The sequence below is a fragment of the Rattus norvegicus genome, chromosome 8 (assembly GCF_021556685.1).
Source record: "Rattus norvegicus strain SHRSP/BbbUtx chromosome 8, alternate assembly SHRSP_T2T, whole genome shotgun sequence".
NCBI lineage: Eukaryota > Metazoa > Chordata > Mammalia > Rodentia > Muridae > Rattus > Rattus norvegicus.
The window spans coordinates 45,391,507-45,409,678 of NC_141541.1; the positions used below are offsets into that span (position 1 = coordinate 45,391,507).

At 39.6% G+C, this 18,172-nt stretch overlaps 1 long non-coding RNA gene across 2 annotated transcripts; it reads right to left on the bottom strand.

Annotated features, from left to right (window-relative positions):
* Positions 1-3,259: 3,259 nt before the first annotated feature.
* LOC148004071 (uncharacterized) lies at positions 3,260-7,137 on the bottom strand. Of its 2 annotated transcripts, none has more exons than XR_015627175.1 (4): positions 6,950-7,137; positions 6,392-6,480; positions 5,554-5,649; positions 3,260-3,637 (listed from the first exon to the last, which is right to left on the bottom strand). It is a non-coding gene; the product is annotated as an uncharacterized LOC148004071 (long non-coding RNA). The 2 variants fall into 2 exon arrangements; XR_015627176.1 differs by having other exon boundaries at positions 3,265-3,637; positions 5,554-5,712; positions 6,950-7,111.
* Positions 7,138-18,172: the final 11,035 nt, after the last annotated feature.

The following is an 18,172-nucleotide window of genomic DNA, read 5'->3' on the forward strand; positions in this document are numbered from 1 at the left end:
AGTGTCCTTCCTTATCTTTTTTGATGACTTTTAGTTGGAAATTGATTTTATTTGATATTAGAATGGCTACTCCAGCTTGCTTCTTCTGACCATTTGCTTGGAAAGTTGTTTTCCAGCCTTTCACTCTGAGGTAGTGTCTGTCTTTGTCTCTGAGGTGTGTTTCCTGTAGGCAGCAGAATGCAGGGTCCTCGTTGCGTATCCAGTTTGTTAATCTATGTCTTTTTATTGGGGAGTTGAGGCCATTGATATTGAGAGATATTAAGGAATAGTGATTATTGTTTCCCTTTATATTCATATTTGGATGTGAGGTTATGTTTGTGTGCTTTCATTCTCTTTGTTTTGTTGCCAAGACGATTAGTTTCTTGCTTCCTGAGGCTCAAGTTCGCTCGTGGGGTGCTGCCCAGGGGCTCTCTGCAGCGGCAGCAACCAGGAAGACCTGTGCTGCCCCTTCCGGGAGCTTCAGTGCACCAGGGTTCCAGATGGTCTTTGGCTTTTTCCTCTGGTGTCCGAGATCTGTGTGCAGGGAGCAGTCTCTTCTGGTTTCCCAGGCTTGTCTGCCTCTCTGAAGGTTTAGCTCTCCCTCCCACGGGATTTGGGTGCAGAGAACTGTTTATCCGGTCTGTTTCCTTCTGGTTCTGGTGGTGTCTCAGGCAGAGGGGTCCTGCCGCTCCTGGGCCCCCCCCCACGGGAGCCCAGAGGCCTTATACAGTTTCCTCTTGGGCCAGGGATGTGGGCAGGGGTGAGCAGTGTTAGTGGTCTCTTCTGCTCTGCAGCCTCAGGAGTGCCCACCTGACCAGGCGGTGGGGTCTCTCTCTCACCGGGTCTGGGAGCAGAGAGCTGCTGATAATGTATATTTTTAAATTTGAGAAGCTTGTGTTTAATATGTGTATATTTAGAATTGTAGTATCTTTTTGTCATTGCAAAGTATGAAATGAATTTCCTTACATCTTCTGGACAGGATGAGTTTGAAATCTATTCTGTCAGCTACATAGACAAACTGAATAGGGACATGGTTCTTAGTTCGGTTTCACTAGTATACCTTCTATATCTCTCAGGATGGTAATCCTGTTTCTGGCTTAATATATGTCTGTTTACTGGGGAATTGAGTTTAGTGATATGTAAATATTTTTCAAACCTCTGTGTTAATTTTGTCATTTTTTAAAATTTTTGACTTTTTCATCCATTTCATTTGATTGACTGTCCTAGTGGTGTTAATTTATTTCCTGCGACCTCTGGTATTTTATCCTTCCCTGCAAACTATAGTATTCCTATTAGGATCCTCTATAGAGCTGGCTTACTGGTTATACATAGTTTTTAATTTATTTATAATATCCCTTAATCAGCACAGTAGCTGGGCAGCTGCCTGTCCTGCATGGAATTAGGTCTAATTTCCAAACAATGTCTCTGAACTCCTACTTACTATGCAGCATCTTGGCTGCTCTTTGTTCCACTTGGTCAGCCCTCAGGACCAGGCTTTCCTCTGTCTTAACCCATGGCTGCTGTCCTCCTTCCTCTCTCCTCTCCATCATATCCATTCTTCCTTTCTTCTTGGCAGCTTCTTCCTTCTTCCCCACTCATGATCCTCTCTAGCAAAGCCCTCAAAAACGCACCTCCACCATCTGTCTGCTGTGCTTCTTTATAATCACAATTAATGGGAGAAGGGTCACTTTTCTGCGGGTTAAACAGTCTTACATTCTACAAATTAGCATTAAAATACAAGCTGAATTTTATCAATACACCACAGGATTTTCTTTCGCTTTGTTTTGGTTTAATTTTTCTTTTAACTTTTAACTTTTTATTTCATTTTTGGCTATCTTTTATTAATTGGTTATTTTATTAATTTACATTTCACATGTTATCCCGCTTTCGAGACTCCCCTCATCAAGCCTCATCATCATATTTCTTCTCAGCATTTTCTATATAACAGCCTTCCCCGAACTACACATATCCATTCCCACCTCACACATCTAGGATCTCCATTTGGTGGGGCCTCATTCCTACCAGAGTCAAGGTGCTACCACCACATTGATACCAGATAAGTCAATCCTCTTCTACCCAGTACCTAGGACAATAGACCCATACTTGTATACACATTGCGTAGTTATTTACTCCCTAGGACCAAGGAAGATTGGTGAGAGAGGGTCTGGTTAGATATTTAAAACCAATGATTGCTGCTTTCTCTTCTTTTTTTGGTTATTGGTAAAAATATGTTTGTATACTTCTCTTTTTTGTAATTATTGTGAGATGATTAATTTCTTGGATTTTCTTGGATAATATTTACTTCATTGTCTTGGAGTTTTCTTCCTATTATCCTCTGGTGTGCTTTATAGAGAAAAATATAGTTTAAATTTGATTTTGTCATGTAATATCCTGGTTTCTCCATTTATAGCGATTGGGAATTACTCAGTGTATAGGAGCTTGGGTCTGCATTACATCAGCCCAAGATTTTCTGGCTTTTAGAGTCTCTCTTGAGAAGTCTGGTGTAATTCAAATTGGTCTGAATTAATTTGGTACTGGATATTTGTACCTTACCCCTTTTAATGTACTTTCTTGTATCTGTGCATTTAGCGTTTAATTTTTATTTGAAGGGAGGAATTTTTCTGGTATAATTAATTTGGCGTTCTGTAGGCTTGTTGAATGTTTTGGCCTTTTCTTTCTTCAGCTTACGGAAGTATTCTGCGATGATGAAGATATTTACTGAACCTATGAGCTGGAACTCTTAATTCTCTTCAATATCTATTATCCTTAGGTTTGGACTTACATTGAGTCCTGAAATTCATGGATATTTTGGATTCAACAAACCGTACATGTTTATCTGAGATGGATTTTTTGTGCTTTGTGGGGTGACCTCCTTGACCCCTACGCTTCCATTTATTATCTTGTTGGATAATGAGACATGGTCAGGAATGGTGACCTCTTGCCATAAACTATATGAAAATAGTGAGGTCAATTTATGTGTGTCAATATCCGTAGTCTTCTGGGTGGTTTTGGATCCTGGTTGGACATATGCAACTATTTCAAAAGCCCAGGATTGATATTCCTTGGGGTCCCATGATGATGCAATCAGACATGACAGAAAAAGACCAGAATACACATCAGAGAATGTGATTTGTATAATAGAGAGAACATTATTAATGTTCTAACTTATTAAGTTAGGATACAGAATATCTGATCACACTGTGATCTCCAAGAATGTATTATTTAACGAAAAACTATGGTTTGGTATAGCATTGCAAGGGCAAGGACATTTACGCAAGATCTGTTTGTTTCCTGTAAACATGGACTTTATTACTGTATGGTTCACCTACCACACACCTTTATTGCAAAGGTAAAAAGTGCAGTTAGGTCCAGAGCAGATCGAGGCACGACTTGACAGAAAATGAAGATAACTAAGGCAATGGAAAGTCTTAGAGTTGAAGGATTACTAAGAAAGTGCTCAGAGGGAACAAGAATCCCCTCTCTGGGAGGTCAGTGAATTAGGAAGGACAGTTGGGAGCTTTACTTGACGTCAGCATCTAAGTCTGGAAACGTCATTGGTAAAATTAATGTCTGGAATTTTGTGTTGTGAAACAGCACATTGGCTCTGCAGCATTTGGCAAGGTCCATGGACAGAGAGATTACACCAGCTGGAAACAATCTGAAAAGAAATCAGGTTTTATTCAGTTACCTGTGAAATCCTCAAGGAGAGGGGAATGGATGGGTAGCACCTTAATAGAAGGATTTATGATCTCAATAGTGCTACTCTAGATGCCTTCAAGATAGATGCAGAAAAAGAAAAACTAAATAACTTCACAGGAATTAGAACAATTCTGACCATGATTATTTCACATTGGCAGTTTATACTTGATTCGTCTTTTTAAATTTAAAACAAGAGCCTAGGGTGTAAATTCGAGGTAGCATTAGAATCACAGTATGTTTACACCACCTTTAAGGTGCCCAGCATCTAACACTCCGTGGCTAGAGATTCTACTTTTAACTGGATCACCAGAGAAAATCTACAATCAACCATGCTAGGGAGGCCCTGATCAGTGTGTATGTTCTGTCCATGTCCACGACAACCCACTTCAGCAGAAACACCTCCAGTTAACAGGTGAAGAAATCACAGCTCAGAGCCAATTATCATCAGATCCCTCAGTCTCACTGGCTGTCAGTTACACCCACATCCTTCTCTGTGAAGGGAAGCTTTGGGCCTGATGTGGGCTGTGCAAGCTGACTCTCCTGAGATGATCAATGCCTTCTTGAACCTGGGAGAACTGAAGACAAGATGAGCACACAGACTCCTGGGATAGATCCTGCCTCTGGGTCCTAGGGTGGGACACAGTATCCCTTGCCATGTGCCTCTCCTCATCTGAGGAATCTGTTCCCATGTGTCAGCTTCTCTGGCAGTGGGTCTCAACACTCCTAGTGCTGCAACTCTGTAATAGAGCTCTTCATGCTGTGGTGACCCCAAGTATAAAATTTTTTCATTGCTACTTCCTAATGAAGTTTGCAGTACTTATAAGTCATAATATGCAAGGTATCTGATATGCAATCTGTGTGTGAAGTTGTGCCTCACAGTCTGAGAAACATTGCTTTATATAATTTTTTTTTAAAGAAAGGCCTTCCTATGAGGAGGACCCGGAGCAGACATAAAGGCAGAGACACCGTGAAGTAGTGACAAGTGTCAGCAGGCCCAAGGCTGCTTGCCTTAATGCCAACAGAGATTTTCTGGCTAAAGGTACAATCTGAAATCACTGGCCCCATGACATTTCTTACCTCAATTTTCCCCCTTACAATGTCTGTCTGCTTGGACATATCTGTCCAGGAAGCTAGTCCCTGTGTTCTCTGATAAAGGCAGAATGCTAAAGGCAGGTATGGTTTCCCTCTTTTGGCCCACAGTCACTTGTATAGAAGTAAGTGCAAATCCCCCGTGGGTAAATGTGTGTCTCTCACATAGTGTATGAGAATTGAAATATCTGTTTGAGTTGAGAAAAACCAACTCCCACTTCAGATTTAGAGCTGACCAACAATTACTTTCAGGAGAATGAAGAAGCTGGCCAGGCCTGAAGATCCAGATCCCCTCCCTGCCTCGGATAATCCCACCTACAGTAGACTTCAGCTTCACCTAGCAGGTGTTATCAGAAAAATCTGACCTTAAGATTCTGAAATCCACAATATGCACAAACCCTAGAGTTGTTAGGTGGCCGATTTGGGGGATTTCTCCAGGTTATAATCATTCTGGCCTCTTCTCTTCCCTTGGATGCACTCTGTTCTCTCTAGTCTGTTGGTCCTAAAAGGACTTGGGTCAACTCAAGGACTTCTAGGGGAGGAGCTTTTGTTGTGGGAGTGAGCATGGATCAAGAATGTAACCCCATTCTGACTGGGCAACTAATCTCCAGAAAAATCTTCTGCAGGCAAAGAACTGGTCTTGTGATAGACTACACAGTTTAACAGGGAGATCTGGTTGCTTTCTCCAGGAAGAAGCACTTGGGTGTTGACTCTCACTTCTCAACCTTCTGTTCTAAGTCACTTCTGAGAAAGGGCACTTTCGTCTAACTCCTCAAAGGTACCTACCCTTCATTGTGGCTGGAGGATCCTATGGTGTTGCAGCTCTGAGTTGGTAGTGGGAGCACTCAGACTGACTTGGAGAAGCCTCTTTTCACAGCTGATCTAGATGTAAGGAACAGGTGCTTTTAAAGAAGCATGTGAAAGTATTTCCTGCAGGAGAGACCTCTGCAGGCAAAGACACACAGGACAGGGAAAAGCGAGTTTATGTACTGCCATCACATCCTACCAGTCTCTATATGGGGCAAGGCTTTGCCTCACCTTAGTAACAACAGCATGTAATAAATGAACCTTTTGCTGATTTCTGTCGTGGTTCCGATGTCAAAATGTCAATGAGTACCATGCAGAGCCCGGACTTAGGCTGTATTAAAGTAGTCCACAGTATCAGTGTTATCTGCAAGGTACCATGGGACAGTAGTAATGCATGTTTGCATGAACCTGGACAGTTTTCACTACAGTCTTCTAAGTCATTTTATAAAATTTTATAGTGAGTTCATGGAAGAACAGGCTCAAACATAGACAGGAACATACACACACACACACACACACACACACACACACACACACATACATACATACATATACATATACTTTACTGACATGGTGCATATTCTTTGTACACCAAAAATAAGGTGAGCATTAATGAAAATATTCTAATAATTGAATAAGTGGAGGAAGCTGTGTAGAGACTGTGGCTTATAGTTACTTAAAAGGTCCTCACCAGGGGCTGGGGATTTAGCTCAGTGGTAGAGCGCTTACCTAGGAAGCGCAAGGCCCTGGGTTCAGTCCCCAGCTCCGAAAAAAAAAAAAAAAAAAAAAAAGAACCAAAAAAAAAAAAGGTCCTCACCAGGCTCTCTTCTTGTTGGTGGGTAAACTTCAAGTGCAATTGGGGTTCGTTATTTTCTTTCTCCATAGCACGCAGGACTAGGGTGGAAGCTAGGGTTTTCAGAATATTTGGTAAGTATTGTAACATTGAATGAAATCCTAAGGCTGGAACACTATTAATGTTCTAAAAATTTACAGGGCAAGCTAAAGTCAGATATCTACTGTATTTAAAGAAGCAATGAGAGCGAGGTAGATTGATGCCCTGTCTAAATTCAGAAATGTTGGAGCCCGAATGTCTCCTGATGGTGTTATTTTATCAATGTAACATAACATATGTAACATATGCTCTTTAAAAGTAAAGGCCAGAAGTTCACAGAATAATAGCATTGGCCTTACCATATCCTCCCTTGGGGATGGGAAAACTAATGTTCTGAAATCTTTGACTCTCAGGAATTGTGATCTTCATGGAAATTTAATTCCGTTGCAGATGGTCCAGTTGTTGTGGCCCATTGTTAGAAATATCAGCCTAAACCTATACTCCATCTGACAGAAAGCTCAGAATACAATTCACAGAACTTACTCCACATTCCCCAGACTTGTTTCTTTTGTCCATTATTTTTTTTTTGATGAAAGGCCAGATTGCCTCACACTACTCTGTCGAAAATTGCCATTCACTCTCCCAAAATTCTTGGGAAGATGGGAAAACATGTCTTCCTATGTATCTGCCAGGCAGGGACTGACAAAAAGTAGGGCACTGGTTGTTACTACAACCCTGGTGACATCACAGAGGATGCCAAGAACTCTCTAGGAAACCATAGAATTTCCAAGAAGGGACATCTGATATCATGGTGAACATAATTTGCCTCCCTGCTAATAACCTCCCTGTATAGTGCATAAGCTGAGGTGCCCTTTCCAGGAGAATTTCCTAGGGCATAGACACTGAGCAACTCCTGATTCCAAGGCCAAGTATTCCTCAAGGCTTGATTATGAAAAACCTTAGTAATTCCTATGCATTTTAATGAATATTTCCCTGCTATTCCTGCCCAAAAATGTCTCATCTTAACTCAAATTATCCTCATTCAGCAATATTAGCCATTAAAAATTCCTGAAAAATAACACCAGTTTGAATATGCAGTCAAAAGATTCTCTTGCCTCGTTATGTACATGTGCTTGAGATCACATCAAGAAATAGCCTGCAGGGTAGGTTGCGACATGGGTGTGTGTTATGGGAACTCTCATGAAGCCTTGTACTTAGCATTCCACAGTTGCCACAAAATCCCTTAGGAGAAAGAAATCATTATTGAAATCATTATTGTGCTAGGAACAGTTTGGATTCCAATTGACAGAGGAAAAGTGAAATGTTGGAGCCACCAATGAAGGCACCTTCATACTGCTTGTGGGGTTCTCCTCCTTGCACCAATTTCACCAAAGGACCATTGCTCACAGGCCTCTGTAAGCTATACCATGAGATCCTATCTGACAGTTTTTACCTTGGGCCTTTCACTGGGCATGCCCTCACCTTCTGTATATTTAACCCCATTCTTCTAGTTTTAAGACCAAATGGTGATTATCTCTTTACAAGTACGTACTGTTTTGGTCCATATCGCTTCCCTACCATGTCTATTCTGAATCTCCAGCTTCAGCTTGCCTCACCCTATGTTCCTCTGTTTGCCTGGAGTTCTGCCCACATACATTCTGAGGTAGCTCTTGGCCATAAGAATTTCATTCCGTACAATCGGCAGTGAGACAAGACCTGATAGAATTCTCAGCTTGTGTTGAGCTGGTGAGAAGGACAAACATCTACAAAGTAGCAAACCTGATGATGGATCATAAAATGATTAGAAAGAAATCCTGCTATCACTTAGCTCTCTGCCAGTAAAGAACTAAGAATTGAAGTTGACACACCTTAGTACAAAGAGACCTCACCTCAGCATTTCCTCTTTTACACCAAGTAATACCCTTATCTTTACATTGATAAGCTAGATAAAGTAAGATAAATTTTGAGATGCATCACATAAGAATGACAGTCCCAATATTCAGTCCATTTCTATTTGGCAAAATTGGAGAAGGTACTTCATTAACTAAATTATATTAGTGTAAAATTTTGTACCTGAATCACTTTCTCTCAGTTCTTAAACTTTTTTATCCTCTGTCTATCATAACTTTCATTTATTAACCATAATAACTTCCCTGAATCAAAATGTACTATTTTTCATTGTAAACAATTTAAGGGTCTATGTCCTTCATCTTTTTAATTTTATACCTCTTTTGTGGACATATTGCCATTTTTTATTTTTTATTTTTTCATCTTCCACAAGTAGATCATTTTTTCTCTGATATGGAGAAGGATGCAAGGGTGCACTTCAGATATGAGGGGGTGGTGGATATCAACGGAGTTGAGCTGCATGTTGCGAAATTAACAGAGAACAAATGAGAAGTTTAAAAAAATTAAAATGTGCACATTGGGGATAAAGCAGTGAATGCTTAGCGTGCAGAGGTTTGGCAGTGGACTGGGTATTTGTGGGGGTGGGGTGTATTTGGGTGGGGTTCTGGCATGGTAAGAACACTGTCTGTTCTGGTCCTTCCAGGGAAACACCTTCTCCAATCTCACCTCTGCCTCTATCTCCTCCTCCAACAGCTGAAACTGCCTCCTACTTACAGCAGCAGCTTCTGGGCATCTCCCTCTCTGCTCAAGCTCTTCTAAGTGCTCGGGGGTGATACAAGCATTGAAAAGCCTGGGGCAGCAGTCAGGCCATGCACACTCTGTTGTCATCCCCGTAGGGGCTCAGGATTTATGGTGCCAGAGTGGTTGTGGCAGGCATTTTGATGCTGCAGTGGGTTGTCTGTCGAGCCCCTCATTCTGCACCTCCCATGTCCCCCCTGGTCCTGTCAGGTTCCTAGTTGTCACATTCCTGTGTGATGGTGAACTCGTTTTCTTTTCTGAGTCTCATGACAAGAAAATTTAACAGTAAACTATCTAGTCTTCAACTCCATTTGAGACCTGAGAAGGAGAATTGCCTGAAGAAACAGGAAATTCAGAGCTAATAGCTTCCAATTCTAAAGAAATGACAGAAATTGTTGGCTACCGTGACAGACAGTCAGCAAATATTCTTGTGTCATTGTGGCATCCAGTGTCAATTGAACGGGTCAGGGACTCTGATAACAATCCTTTGAAGTAGATCACTTGAAGGACTATCCTCACTTTCTCTCCAAAGCCTGGGACAATAGCCTTCCCCATGATCCCCTTCTCCACAGTCTGGACAGCTTTCTGGCAGCAGTGGAGGTAAGTGGGTAGTGTTTCACCCCTTGGCCAATTTGCCACATTTGAAGGACACTCCAGTTAGGGTTCTTTAGTTCCCATCATTTTCTTCAGAATAGCATGAGGACACTGCTCGGACTTGAGGTCTCTCCCACTGTGAAAAGCCTTTGACTACAAGGACATGTGAAATGGCAGATTCTTCAGATCTCTAAAGAATTAGAGAACCATCTTTTTATGTAAAGTCTATCTCAGTGCACAAATGTGGAATTTTTTCAAAGGATTTACTGTTTAATTTGAATACATATACAAGAAGCTAAATAAAGCTTATTTCTGTACCTAACTAAACAAGTACCTAACATCACTAGAACACTGAGTATTTATAGTTGGATAGTACTATTTGCATTCCTTAATTATCCATGGCAGTGTACAGTAGTAATTTTATACAATTAGAATTTTACACCGTATTGTGAATATGATGCATATACTTATATCTTAAACAAGAGTTTAATCATTTATTCAAGTATAATATGAAATTCTATCATCATTCAAATTCCATGTCATCCTAAAATATTTGACACTTGGTGTTGCTTCCTAGTATAAAAAAAGATTGAATAATCTATGCTTTTTGTCATGTTAGCCCCTTTCTCCTGCTTCCCCAAACCCTAGATAGGAGAGATAAATGGTTGAGGAGAGAAAGAGAAAGTAAGTAAGATGTCCTGATTCTATTCTCCTTTACTGTTTCCAAACATTCCATGACTAGTAAAAACTTGCATACAACCCACTAAATGACAATAAACATCTCTAACCCACTGAAGACAAATAAGCAGCCACCCATCCTTCTTTTGAGAATGAGGGTGTCATGTTCTCTAAAGTTGTATCCCTATGAGTGTGGGGTGACAACAAGTTTTGGGGACCTTGCAATAATTGGGATATTTTCCAAATCCTGTGATTTCTTACAGTTTCCTATGCTTTCAGGCCCTGAATGTGGAGGGAATAACTGAAGTCTTTGCTACATTAACAATTGAAAATACAAACACACATTCATACAATTTGAGGAAGGTCACACACTATCTACATCTTGATATTTGCTCAAATTATTGGTCAATTACTATTTTATGTAGCTTCATTTATCTTCTTAGTATACGGGCAGAAAAGAGACAGATTGTTTGCCAAAATAATGTTAATTACTTCAATGCCAGTCACCAATAGAATTCCTGCAATCCTTTGAAGTCTTTCAGAGAAGCTCTATTTTGCACAATACTCACAATACTTATGTCTCCCATGTGGCAAACTAAAATGGACTGTTATGATCTGCTTATATATTTCAAAAGTTTTCCCACTACAAAGTCTTACACCCTCCTCCAAAAAACAAGAGATTCCTCGCAAAAAAAAGTCCACTAGTGCTGGTTCCAGTTTATATATCCGTCACATATCTATTACTGCAAAAAACTACCATGACCGAAAACATCTCAAGGAATCCAGTTTTTCACATTGTGGTAACCAACCCCCAATTACAAAATTATGTCATTCCTAAGTCATAAATGTAAGATTACTTCTCTTTGGAATTGTAATGTAATTATCCCCTATAAAGTATGTCTCATGAGTGATTGCCCTGAGAAGGGGTTGCAAGAAACAGATTGAAAACTGCATCTTGTGTGTGGAGGTGGTGGTGGTGGTGGGTTTTTTGTTTTGTTTTGTTTGTTAGTTTGGCCTCTTTTTCAAAAACCAGAGGCTGATGAGAACATACACCAATAACTGGGTCTTTTATATAATTCCTATAGCCTTTGTGTCTGTTCTCATGACATCAACAGGCTGGGTTTCTTTTTTACTATTCTCCAAAATGAACTTGAAATTATTAAAGGTGATGCATCCTGCAGTGATGAACTGTCTTACTATTTAGCAGTGTCTGACTGCCCTGCTCCTTTGTGCTTTCATGGATTTTGAGATCTTTTTTTTCATTCCCATAAAGCCCTCATCCTAATTAGGACAGGATGGATCTTAACTAGTAAATGATTCTGCTAGGATTTGATATAACAATATTAATCATACTGATGCATGAAAATGAAAGGTCTTTTCATTTTCTGGTTTCTTCAATTTTTTTCTTAATTTTTGTAATGTTTTCATTGTAACAAGTCTTCACTTTCTTAGATTTATTACAAGACTTTTAAAGCTATTCTGAATGTTTTTGTTTTTTTGGTATGTTTGTTGATATTTATTGTTGCTATACAGGAATTTTATTGATTTTAATGTGATTTCAGTTAGTGGGTCCATGAGCTGTAGGAGTTTTCTAGTGGAACCATAGTGTTCTTTACATATAGATCATATCACCTGCAAATGAGAATACTCTGACTGCTTTCCTTCATATGGACATGCCTTTCCATCTTTCTATTTTCTGTTTTGGATAAGACTTCACATACTACTTGGATTAGATGAAAAGATTGTACACCTGTGACTTATTACTTATTTTAGTGAAATGCATTAAGATATTCTCCAGTTAGGATGCTGTTGGCCTTGTATATTGCCTTTATATTGTTAAGGTACATCTTCTCCATATCCCAGATTCTCCAGGACTATTTTGTGTATCACTGTGAGACTTTGCCAAAGAAATTGTCTGCCTCTAGTGCAATGATCATGTGTTTCCTGTTCTTGGTTTCATGTGGTGTATTGTTTATTCATCTGTATTTGTTGAAACATTCTCGCTCTCTGGAGTCAAGCCAGCTTGATCATGGTACCTGATATGTTTGGTATATGTCTGAATTTTATTTGCCAGGATTCTATTGAGAAATTTTTCACTTATGTGTTCCTTCCAATCTTTGTTTTTTTATAGGCTGCAAAGAGATACCATGAGCAAGGGAACTTTTCGAAGAAAGAGTTTATTGGGGCTTACAGTTTCAAGGATCATGAGTCTGATATCAGGGGTACATGGCAGCAGGTAGGTCACCGTGTTTCTAGAGAACTAGCTGAGATCTTACATCTTATCTGCAAGTTGGACACTGAGAAAATGAGACTTAAGTGTAAATGGTATTGAATTTGGAAACCTCAAAGGCCAATCCCAGAACAGTCCTACAAAAAACAAAACAAAACAAAACAAAACTATATCTTCTACTTCTTCCCGAACATTTCCTCTAACCAGCAACAAACATTCATAATTGTGAGTTTATGGAGACCATTATCATTCAAAAGACCACATTCTACTCCCAATTGTCCATAGGATCTTAAACATATCATAATGAAAAATGCACTTAGCTCGCTTTGCAAAATCCCTATAGTCTTTACCGTCTACACAGTTTATCCAAAGAGCTTCCTAAAACTGCAGGCAGTCCCTTAATCATTCCCCCTATGAAATCAAATGGCCAATTACACACATCCAATGTGTAATGCCAAATCACATATGTTATCATTGCAAAGTGAAGTTGGGAAGGATGGCGAGCCAATTCAAGGCATAATCGCAATAGCCCACACTCCACATTCTCTCCTTCTGACAGAAGAGAAGGGGATTAGATGGGTTCACTCCTCTGGCTTTGCTGATTGAAACATAATTCATAAACTTTTGTTGTACCATATAGATCTGTGGATGGTGGTTGTGTTTTCAATGTCACTCATTTCTAGGAATTTTTCATTTTTTTTTATCCCCTTACCCTTTCAGTAGTATATTGTTTATGTTACTTACTTTCCATGAGTGTCTGTATTTTCTGTACTTTTAATTGTGTGATACCAGTTTGATTTCTTTGGGCTCAGATAGAACGCACGACATTATTTCAACGCTCTTATATTTTCTGAGGCTTGTTTTTTTTACCTATTCTCTGGTCAATTTTGGAGAAATATCCACAGGCTGATAGAAAATATATGTATAGTACACTGTAGTTTGTTAGTTCCATTGGCCTGATGATGTCACTTAATTCTGCCCCTCCTGTTTTGTTTATTTGCATATGATCTGTTAAGTGTTCAGAATGGAGAAGCAAAAGAAATCACAAACACTATTAGAACGAATCTGTAGTTTCATAGCTATCTGATAACATATATTTTTAAATTTGGGAAGCCTTTGTTAATATGTATATATTTAGAATTGTAGTATGTTTTAGTAATTGCAAAGTATGAAGTGAATTTCATTACATCTCTGGACAGGATGAGTTTGAAATCTATTCTGTCAGCTAGATAGAGAAACTGCATAGGATTGCTATAGGGACATGTTTCTTAGTTCTGTTTCTCTAGTATAACCTGTATATCTCTCATGATGGTAATCCTGTTTCAGGCTAAATATATAATTGTTTACTAGGGAATTGAGTTTAGTGACATGAAAATATTATTTAAACCTCTGTTAACTGTTGTCATTTGGTTAATTTATGAGATTTTTGTAGGCTACTTTTGATTGACTGTCCTAGTGGTGTAAATTTATTTCCTGTGTCCTCTGGTATTTTATCCTTCCCTGCAAATAAAGTATTCCTATGAGGATCCTCTGTAGAGGTGGCCTACTGGTTATACATAGTTTTTAAATTATTTATAATATCCCTTAATCAGCACAGTAGCTGGGCAGCTGCCTGTCCTGCATGGAAATAGGTCTCATTTCCAAACAATGACTCTGAACTCTTACTTACTATGCAGCATCTTGGCTGCTCTTTGTTCCACCTGGACAGCCCTCAGGATCAGGCTATCCTCTGCCTTAAACCATGGCTGCTGTCCTGCTTCCTCCTTCCTCACTATCGCATCCATTAGTCCTTTCTTCTTTGGCAGCTACTTCTTCCTTCTTCCCTCCTAGTGATCCTCTCTGGCAAAGCCCTCAAAAACTCACCTCCACAATCTCTCTGCTGTGCTTCTTTATAATCACAATTAACTGGGAGCAGAATCACTTTTTGGGGGGGTTTAACCAGTCTTACATTCTACCAATCAGCATTAAAATACAAGCATAATTAGGTCAATCCCCTACAGGGTTTTCTTTTCTTTTCTTTTTTATTTTTTGGTTGGTTTAATTTTTCCTTTACCTTTCTTTTTACGTTTTATTTGATTTTTGGCTATCTCTTATTAATTGTTTATTTTATTTATTTACATTTCCAATGTTGTTCCTCTATCCAAAATCCCCTAATGAAGCCTATCATCACATTTCTGCTCAGCTTTCCCTATATAACAGTGCTCCCCAACTCACACATATCCATTCCGACCTCACACCTCTAGGGTCTCCATTTGGTGGGGCAACAGGCCTAGCAGAGTCAAGGTCCTACAACCACATTGATACAAAATAAATCAATCCTCTCATACACAGTACCTAGGACCATAGACCCATACTTGTATACAAGTTGGCTGGCAGTTAAATCCCTAGGAGCTGTGGGTTCGGTCACAGAGGGTCTGGTTAGATATTAAAGACCAATGATTACTGCTTTCTCTTCTTTTTCTGGTTATAGTCGAAATTATGTTTGTGTCCTTTCTTTCTTGAAATTTTTGTCAGATGATTAATTTCTTGGCTTTTCTTGGGTAAAATTTAATTCATTGTCTTGGATTTTACCTCCTATCATCCTCTTTTGTGCTTTCTTAGAGAAAAAATATTGTTTAAATTTGGTTTTGTCATGTAATATCTTGGTTTCTCCATTTATGGTGATTGGGAATTACACAGTGTATAGGAGCTTGGGTCTGCATTACATCTGCCTAAGATTTTCTGGCTATTAGAGTCTCTGTTGAGAAATGTGGTGTAATTCATATAGGTCTGACTTCATTTGGTACTGGATATTTATACCTTACCCCTTTTTCATGTTCTTTCTTGGATCTGTGCATTTAATGTTTTAATTTTTATGTGAAGGAAGGAATTTTTCTCCTACAATTAATTTGATGTTTTGTATGCTTGTTGGTTTTTTTTCTTTTTTTCTTTTTCTTTTTATTTATTTTTTTTTTGGCCTTTTCAATTCTCTTGTATATGTTATCCTTAGGTTTAGACTTAAGTTGTGTCCTGAAATTCATGGATATTTTGGATTCAATATATTGTAAATGTTAATGTGAGATGGATTTTTGTGCTTTTTTGGGTGACCTCCTTGACCCCAACTCTTCAATTTATTATCCTGTTGGATAATGAGACATGGTCAGGAATGGTGACCTCTTGCCATAAAGTATATAAAAATAGGATGGTGAACTTGTGTGTCAAGTATCAGTAGTCTTCTAGATGGGTTTCTTTCCTGGTTGGCCAAATACAACAGTTTCTAAAGCCCAGGATTTATGTTCCCTGGGATTCCTACGATGATGCAATTAGACATGACAGAGAAAGACCAGAATACACATGAGGGAACTTGATTTATATAATAGAGAGAACATTTGTAAGTTAGGTTACAAAATATCTGATCAGACTGTGATCTCAAAGAATGTATTATTTAATGAAAAACTATTTTGTGTTATAGCATTGCCAGGGCACAGACATTTATGCAAGAGCCGTTTGTTTGCTGTAAACATGGACTTTATTACTGTATGGCTCACCTACCACACACCTTTCTAGCAAAGGTAAAAAGTGCACTTAGGTCCAGAGCAGATCAAGGCAGGACTTGAAAGCAAATGAAGATAACTAAGGCAATGGAAAGTCTTTGATTTGAAGGATATTTAAGAAAGTGTTCAGAGGGACCAAGAATGCCCTTCGTCTGGGAGGTCAGTGATTTAGGACAGACACTTGGCAGCTTTACTTGACGTCAGCATCTGAACCAGGAACTTCATTGGTAAAATTAATGTCTGTAATTTTGTGTTGTGAAACAGCACATTGGCTCTGCAGCTTTTGGCAAGGTCCATGGACAGAGAGATCACACCAGCTGGGAACAATCTGACAAGAAATCAGGTTTCCTTTAGTCACCTGAGAGGTCCTCAAGGAGAGAGGAATGGATGGGTAGCACTTTAATAGAAGGCTTTAGGATCTCAATAGTGCTACTCTAGATGCCTTCAATATAGATGCAGAAAAAGAACAGCTAAATGACTTCAGAGGAATTAGCTTAATTTTGATCATGACAATTTCACATTGGCAGTTTATACTTGATTCGTCTTTTTAAATTCAAAACAAGAGCCTTTGGTTTAAATTCGAGGTAGCATTACAGTCACAGTATGTTTACACCACCTGTAAGGTGCCCGGCATCTAACCCATGTGGCTGGAATTCTACTTTTAAATGCATCACCAGAGAAAATTTCCAATCAACCATGCTAGGGAGGCCCTGATCAGTGTGTATGCTCTGTCCATCTCCACGACAACCCACTTCAGCAGAAACACCTCCAGTTTACAGGTGAAGAAATCACAGCTCAGAGCCAATGATCACCAGATCCCTCAGTCTCACTGGCTGTCACATACACCCACATCCTTCTCTGTGAAGGGAACCATTGGGCCTGATGTGGGCTGTGCAAGCTGACTCTCCTGAGATGATCGATGCTATTCTTGAACCTGGGAGAACTGAAGACAAGATGAACACACAGACTCCTGGGATAGATTCTGCCTCTGGGTCCTAGGATGGGACACAGTATCCCTTGCCATGTGCCTCTCCTCATCTGAGGAATCTGTTCCCATGTGTCAGCTTCTATGGCAGTGGGTCTCAACACTCCTAGTGCTGCAACTCTTTTTCTATTTTTTTTTCACTTTTTCGTGCTGCAACTCTTTAATACAGCTCTTCTTGCTGTGGTGACCCCAGCCATAAAATTGTTTCATTGCTACTTCATAATAAATATTTCTGTTCTTATAAGTCATAATATGCAAGGTATCTGTTATCAAGGTATCTGATGTGCAATCTGTGTGAGAGGTTGTGCCTCACAGGTTGATAAACATTGCTTTATACAATTTATTTTTCAAAGAAAGGCCTTCCTATGAGGAGGACCGGAGGCAGTCCTAAGTGCAGAGACACCATGAAGTAGTGACAAGTTTTAGCAGGCTCAAGGCTGCTTGCATTATCGACATCAGAGATTTCTGGCTAAAGGCACAATGTGAAATCACGGTCCCCATTACTTTTCTTACCTCAATTTTCTCTGTTACGTCTGTCTGCTTGGACATGTTTGTCCAGGAAGCTAGTCTCTGTAGTCTCTGATAAAGGCAGAATGCTAAAGGCAGGAATGGTTTCTCTCTTTCGGGCCACAGTCACTTGTATAGAAGTAAGTTCAAATCCCCCGTGGGTAACTGTGTGTCTCTCACATAGTGGATGAGAATTGAAATATCACCTGTTTGAGTTGACAAAAACCAACTCCCACTTCAGATTTAGAGCTGACCAACAATTACTTCCAGGAGAATGAAGAAGCTGGCCAGGCCTGGAGACTCAGATCCCCTCCCTGCCTGGGATAATCCCACCCACAGTAGACTTCAGCTTCACCTAGCAGGTGTTATAGAAAAGTCTGTCCTTAAGATTCTGAAACCACAATATGCACAAACCCTATAGTTGTTAGGTGGCCGATTTGGGGGATTTCTCCAGGTTATAATCATTCTGCCCTCTTCTCTCCCCTTGGATGCACTCTGTTCTCTCTTGTCTGTTGGTCCTAGAAGGACCTGGGTCAACTCATGGGCTTCTAGGGGAGGAACTTTTGTTGTAGGAGTGAACATGGATCAAGAGT